Source organism: Austrofundulus limnaeus, unplaced genomic scaffold, assembly GCF_001266775.1.
Source record: "Austrofundulus limnaeus strain Quisiro unplaced genomic scaffold, Austrofundulus_limnaeus-1.0 Scaffold347, whole genome shotgun sequence".
Classification (NCBI taxonomy): Eukaryota; Metazoa; Chordata; class Actinopteri; order Cyprinodontiformes; family Rivulidae; genus Austrofundulus; species Austrofundulus limnaeus.
Genome location: NW_013952749.1, coordinates 1562 through 8867, shown reverse-complemented (window position 1 = coordinate 8867; position 7306 = coordinate 1562). Strand labels below are relative to the sequence as shown.

The 7306-nt window shown below is 39.1% G+C and overlaps 1 long non-coding RNA gene across 1 annotated transcript in view; it reads left to right on the top strand.

The window, feature by feature from the left end:
• LOC106527889 (uncharacterized) overlaps window positions 1–5211 on the top strand; it is an 8645-nt gene extending 3434 nt beyond the window's left edge. The window contains exon 2 of the long non-coding RNA XR_001311438.1: window positions 4641–5211. This is a non-coding gene — a long non-coding RNA (uncharacterized LOC106527889). The remainder of the gene's footprint in view (window positions 1–4640) is intronic.
• The last annotated feature ends 2095 nt before the right edge of the window (window positions 5212–7306 follow it).

Sequence of the window (7306 nt, the reverse complement as noted above, 5' to 3'; positions counted from 1 at the left end):
CATACACACACACACACACACACACACACACACACACACACACACACACACACACACACACACACACACACACACACACCCTGTGTACACACGGTTCGCCTCTGAAAAATGCTCCAAACAGAAGCAGCTGCATACGGTTTGAAACCTGACGTGACTCTGATAAAACGTGTGAATTAAACAGAAATTTTTTATATCTAGAAAAACGTCATAAATCCAGTCGAATGTTTGTTTTAAACGGCAGCTAAAATGAATGGTCTTTGTTTGATTTCAACAGAATATTTCATCAAAGGTCTTGTTTAAATTGAATAATCTGAGTTAGTAATGATGGTTCATTTCATGATGAGTTGAGTGATGTAGGATTTGATTGATTCATACAGGTTTTGTTTTTTGTTCTTCTCTTACAGGGTAATCTGACGCAGTGTTTTTCATAATTTAGTCATTAAACTAAGCTTATAATCTCTCATGTACAGAATAAAAAACTCTTTTTCTTTGCCCTTTCTTTTTAAATCTCCACTTCCTGTATTATACATTTCACACATTTCAGCCATGTTCTAGTTATAAGTGCACAAAGTCAGCTTGAGCTGCAGGTTCTGCTCGTAATCCTGCTGCGGCTCCATCCCGTTTGACCCCTCCGCTGAAGTTAGGACCGGTGGAGGGGCTTGGATAAAGAGGCTGAGGAGGGAAGCTGGGTGGCAGACAAAGGATGGGGGGTTGGGAGTGGTAGGAATGAGAGGACGAGATGTGGAATAGAGTGCTTAAGAAAAAAAAGGTGGTATCTACTCTTTATGATCTTATCTGGAGCTATTTCCCCCCGCTTCTTTCTCCAGAAGTCACACGCCATTCATCCTCCTTTACACCCTTCATTTGTTCAAGTGTCGCCCGCGTTTCTCGTGCCAGCTGTTCGCTCATCTGCTTCACTTTTGGTCCGCAGCTTCCCATCATAATCCCTGCTCCTCGTCTTTTCTGTTCTTTTTATGCTTTAAAAACTGAACCCATTCTTGGTGTGTGTTTAAAAAAGAGAGAGAGAAGAAGCGAGACAACAGATTGATCATGCATAAATGCATCGCTCAAATATTGATTTTCTTTTTTTTTTCTCGCGCTGTATAAGTAGGCATTCATGTGTGGAATATATATGTGCCGTTAAGTGGCTGCATCTCTTCCACAAACCTCGTTTTTTTTTCTTTCTTTCCAAGCAGCGGCTGGATCTATAGCTTTCAGGTGGAGGAGGAAGGGGGGGGGTCTCTTCTGAGCGTGTGGACGTTATCTGGAAACGAGGGGCTGGCTGCCATAGCAACCATATGATGAGGCAGGCAGGGCTATTTAAAGGAATTCAGCTGCTGCTCCTATTCCCTGTAAGCTTCACACCGGTCCAGTCGAAGACAAAGACATTCGTGTGAATTCAAAACCAATTTCGAGGCTTATCTTCTTTCTTCTTACAAAACGCCTGAATGTTGTTATTTATTTATATTTTTTACTTTCGTTTTGTTCTCCTGCCTTTTGAAAATCTTCTGGTGCGTGCGTGTCGTTGACAGGAACCCTCCCTCCCTCGTTGCCAATCAAAGAAATCAAGTTTAATGGAGGCTCTTTTTTTCTTCTTTAATTAACAAAATTGGGGGAAACGAAGCTAATCTTTTGTCTCATTGTCATATTGTTGCAGTGAGAACACCCTGCTGAAGCCGTTTGCATAAAATAAAGATTGTTGCACAAACATAAAATTGATGCGTTAAGAAAAAAAGTGGAAATTCTTCTCCAGTAGAGTAGAACCTGTCAGCTCCTCCATTGCTTCTTGTGTCAAAATAAAACGATGGTTTTCGTGCACACTCACATTCCTATGCCTCGTATCACATCTGATACCACTTCATAAATAAACCTGTCACCCTCTGGATTATTACTTTTATTAAGCTGATAGGTCAGGATTTGATTTTCAAAACGTCAAACTTTAAAGACAATTATTTGTTACGTCCTAATACAAAAGGTTGGGGTTCTCAAGCCATTTCGGTCTGGGGACCCCTTACAAGGGCGAAAAAAAATTCCAGGGACCCCCTCATAAAGCCCATGCTGTTTTAAAAGATAATATATTGTCATTTCAATCCCTAAATGCCATGGGAATATATATATATNAGTGTACAGTCAGCTCACTGTGCAGAGAGCACTGCTAGAGGTCAGGATGAAGCTGAACCTATTCATTCATTCATTCATTCATTCATTCATATTACAAAACTGTTAAATATAAGACACTACGATACAAGACAAACAGGTGTAACCAGGTTAGCACACTTTAAACCAGGGGTTCTCAAACCTTTTGGGTCTGGGGACCCCTTACAATGACGAAAAAAATTCCAGGGACCCCCTCATAAACCCCAGGCTGTTTTAAAAGATGATTTATTTTTCGTTTCAACCCTAAATGCCATGGGAATATATATATATTTATTTAGTTTATTATGTTTGCTTTATTAGTTCATTGTTCTCCATGCATTTTGAAAAATAAAAACCAAATTAACAATTTAGTGAATATATTGTCATTTCAATCCCTAAATGCCATGGGAATATATATATATTTATTAAGTTTATTATGTTTGTTTTATTAGTTCATTGTTCTCCATGCATTTTGAAAAATAAAAACCAAATTAACAATTTAGTGAAATTTTCTGAGGACCCCCCAAGACACCTCTCGCAGACCCCAGTTTGAGAACCTCTGGGATAAATAAATAAAAGTAAAATAAATGGAAGATTTAGGCCTCAAAAAATCTGTTCATACATTTGTTTTAAACATATTTAATATTTATTTTTAGAAACATTTATTTTGATCTGGATTGGCGGGATTTTCAAAGAGTGCGTCTGCAGAACTGGACGTCTTTACTTGTTTTTTTTAATCGACTACCTTTCGCTTCTCATTCAACAAGCTTCAGTTTTTAAGCTGCTCTAACTCACGTTCAAATCACTCTCCCTCCTATGGGTGTCAGGGTCTTTGTCCAAAACCTTTTCTCAGGTGGGATTCGACTGGTTGGTCATTTAACCTCTCCATCTGATGTAGACCAACAAAGACGTTGACAACCCTCAGGAGGGAGGGTAGGCAGGTTGGTTTCTACCTAACCAAGTTACGACAACTGGTTCAACTCAGTGCAGCTCAATGTTCACATTTTCTTCTAAAATAAATGTGAACATTGTTTTACATTTACTCAACTCAGCTGAGTGGAACCTGTTAACAAAACTTGGTTTAGTAAATACGTCTGCTTTCTTTCTTCTTTTTTAAATGAAACTCCTTTTGATAAGAAACAATTCATCAGTTATCTTTACCTTTATCATGTCCAGCACAGTGAGAGATGGGGAATGGGACAGGTCACCACAGGGTTGTGTATTGGTGGGAATTTGGTGATATGATATATATCACAGTACAGGAGTGACGATATATCGTGATATATTGCAATACTGTAACCAAGACGATATTGCCTTTTTTCTCTGAAAGATTATATTTTGAAAAAACTCAGCATAAAGAGCACATCATGCTTTAAACATGCATAAATCTGATTAATTATGTATAAGTATACGTATAAATCGATACAGTTTCTGACAATGAAATATCGCAATATTTCATTGCATCAATATTTTCTTACACGTGAAGACAAACAATCATTCACTCTCTCCTATAGCGATAACTTAGAGCAACCATTTAATTTAACTCACGGTTTTTTGGTCTCTACCTGAAAAGTACCCACTCGTTTACGAGGAGAACACGTCCCGGGGATTCGATCCTGCAACCTTCTTGTTAAGAATCCAACAAATAAACCTGAAAACCTGCAGCTTTGATATTATTTAACCCTGCCTGACCAGCTGATGGATCATTTTAAAACTTTACTTTAGTTCAACATCCCCACCGATATAAACGGCATCAACAAATGTTGACATTTATAACTATTAATCTTTTTTTTAATAAAACCTCCAACCGTTTCTTTAGATTGAGATGAAGTTTGTGACACTTTATGATCGCTCCAGCCTTTTTATCCGCTAAAAAAGCCCAAAATGAAAACGTTGAACACTTTCTAGGAGCCCGCCCCACTGATGGGCTCATTACTGTGATGGGTGATTCTCCCTCCTCCATAAATGCCTTTATTAATCGTGCCGATCCTCTACGCTTCAACCTGAAGTGAGCAATAATTGGTAAAAACGGCCCCTGCTCTTTTTTTCAACACTCGGCTGGGCCCGTTCCGGTGCCTGAGAGCAGTCAGGAAGATTTAAAGAGCTTCACGGGAGGCGAATTGTGAGTGACCGCTCTCGTGCCGCTCCCTCCGCTCTTCACTGTGCTCTTTATCTTGTTTTAATCCCAACTCATTTCATATGCTAAGTAAAAGCTTATATCCCTCTTCACTGTACATCCACACATGTTCCTCAGTGCCCCGGTGTGATTATAAAATTAGCATAAAGGCTGTCTTTTAAAATTTTGAACCATAAAGAGCAGCCGTTCTGGAGCTGAAGCAAGGGGGTTGTGGGTGGTCTAATGCCTGGCAGGTGTAAGAGAGGTGGGGCCTGAAGTCCCAGAATCTCTCATGTCTGTAATGTCAATGAAGTTCCTTCACATGGAGTGGGCTTTTCAGGTTCTTCATTTGCATGTTTTTTTGTTTTTGTGTGTTTTTTCTTCGCAGCAGCCACAGATGGAGGAGAGAGATGGAGGAGGCAGAGCTGACTCCGAACCCCCTGGAGATGAAGCAGTGAGGTGGAACCACTCGCCTGCTTCCCTGTGGAAACCAGAAAAAAAAAACCAGGAGAAAAACTCTTCCACCATCAGAGCGCCATCTGCAGACTCGGTGGGGTGGGACAGCTGGTGTTGTGAATCAGGCCGCCACAGTCCACGGACCGGCTACTTCCCAACACCAGGGTCTCACCGTCGCTCCTCGCACCGCGTCCGTCCTCCACCTCGCCCTCCACCTCGTCCTCCACCTCGTCCTCCACCTCGTCCTCCACCTCGTCCTTCACCTCGTCCTTCGCCTCGTCCTTCTGGAACACTGCTGGGCTGTCTCACATTTACAACACTTTTGTTTACAGTCTTATTAAGTTTGTGCTGCAATAAGATGATATAAAAAAAGAAGCAAAGTTTAAATAAATGTAAAAAGATGAGGAAACTAAAGCATTATGTCTGGCAGCTTTTTAAAAATATTCACATATGGATTAAAATGTTCTTAAATGAAAAACAATACAATAATTCATGAGATTAAACATGACTCCACTCTAAATCCTTCCTCTGATTTTCACACAGAAACTCATCAAACTTATTACACAGTAAAAATGCTTCTTTATGTAGACAAACCTTCAAACCATGACCTTTAGCTTACAGAGAATTTATGTTAAAGTACATTTTTATTTGTATAGCACCTTTCACAGATAAACATCACAAAGTGCTTACAAGCAATAAACCATAAAAGCATTACAATAAAACAAGTTAATATGACTAATAAAACGTTAAAATATCATTAATAATAAATAATGTTCAGTGTTTTGTGTTAGCCATGCCTACGATAAGGCAATGACAGGAACATACAATTTTAGCATAGACTTTGTATGTTGAAGTGAAAAGTGGAAAATGTATTACAGAAGTACACAAATCGTTAAACAGACTGAGACAAATCACTTGATGAGATAAATCCCATCAGGGCCCAGGTTTGTTTTGCAGGCGTCACAGTGAGATTTTGTACCACTGAAGGAGAAAAGATGAGTAAGGAAAGGAAGTGACCAGGATCACTGTGAGATCAGTGAATTTACATCAGACTCCTGTCTTGTTACCTCTCTGTCGCTGCCTTCAGTTCTGTCACAATCCATAACCCTTCATGTCCTGGGTTGTGTTCATTACAGCAGATTCATTTTTCAGTGGTAAAAATCTGACCACTTTGGGTCTGGGTTTCTTCTCACGTTTCTGTAGCCCCAGTTTGATCCAAAAAAAGCTTTCTCAGCTCCTCACCGGGACAGTTTACAGAGATGATGATCAGCTCCTGTGTGAGGTCAGGGTGTTCAACCTGAACCAGGTGGGAACACTGCCTCCAGGTTGAAGGAAGAGTCTGTGCCTGAAAGAGAAGAGTACAGTTTTCTGGGAGTCCTGTAGACGAGTGACGGCAGGATGGAGGCCTCGGCTCAGTCCCTGCTCCTGAGTGTGGAGGGAGTCGGCTGCAGAGGGTCAGGACGTCTGCAGATTACTGTGAAGACCTAAAACTTCTTCCTCTCTGAGGAACACCTTGGGGTCCCCCCGGAGGAGCTGGAGAATGTCACCGGGGGGATGGACCCTGGATCTGTCGCCACTCTGTGGGTTCTGGGTGTATTTTTAACTCATTTTTAACACTTGAAAGTATAATCTTTAGTTTTTGCCATATCAGCTTAATTCAGCAAATTTGTGCCTTTTCTGCAACATTTCAGCTCTTCTAGGATAATTTTAGTTATTTTACATCGAATTGCTGGGATTTCTGTTTCTTGACTTTATTATCTGCTAATATGAAATTTCTTGCACACCTTTCACCGTCTTTGTGCTCATTTCAACTCGTGTCTGCTACTTTTCTCTTTTAATTTTTTTGATCATTTTACCTCATTTCTGCAATTCTTGTGCTAATTTGTACTTATTTCAGCTTCCTTTTGCTAATTCAAGGGGTTTTGGCTAATGTTTAACTTATTTTTTTTAATTGATTTGCTAAATGTGTTGTTTTCAAGATAAATTCACATTTTGCTGGCCACTTAGGTTTCTTTCTGTGTAATTCAGTAGACATTTGCTCCTGCCCCCCTTTTTTTTTTTTTTTTTTGCTAATTTCAGCTGCATTTTAGCTGTTTTCTGCAAACTTTGGCTGTTTTAGCTATTTTACAACACATTGCAACTTTTTGATTTCTGTTTGTTTCAGCTTGTTGGACACTTGTTTGCTGTTTTTCTACTTTTGTTTTAATGTTTAATAGTTTATTCATTTTGGTTAAAAACAAAACAAGTTTCAATACAACAAAAAAAAAACATAAAATGAAAGGAAGCAGAAGAAAAAAAATCCTATATCTGCCCCTATTTAACAAAAAATATACATGCACACATATACACATAAACACATACAAATATAATAATTTCACACCCTCATCAGCATAACAAAAAACTTCCACCACTCAAACATCAGCTTGTGTAAATACATATAATAGTTTCATATCTTTCCAACAAATTAACTTTTATCATTCTTCCAAATAATTGAGTCAGCATTTATATAATTGCATTTTTATAATTATTTTCCTACTTTCATTAAAATCTGCTGTTTAACACACGTTAACAGTTTTGCTATTAAAGGTTTTCAGCTTC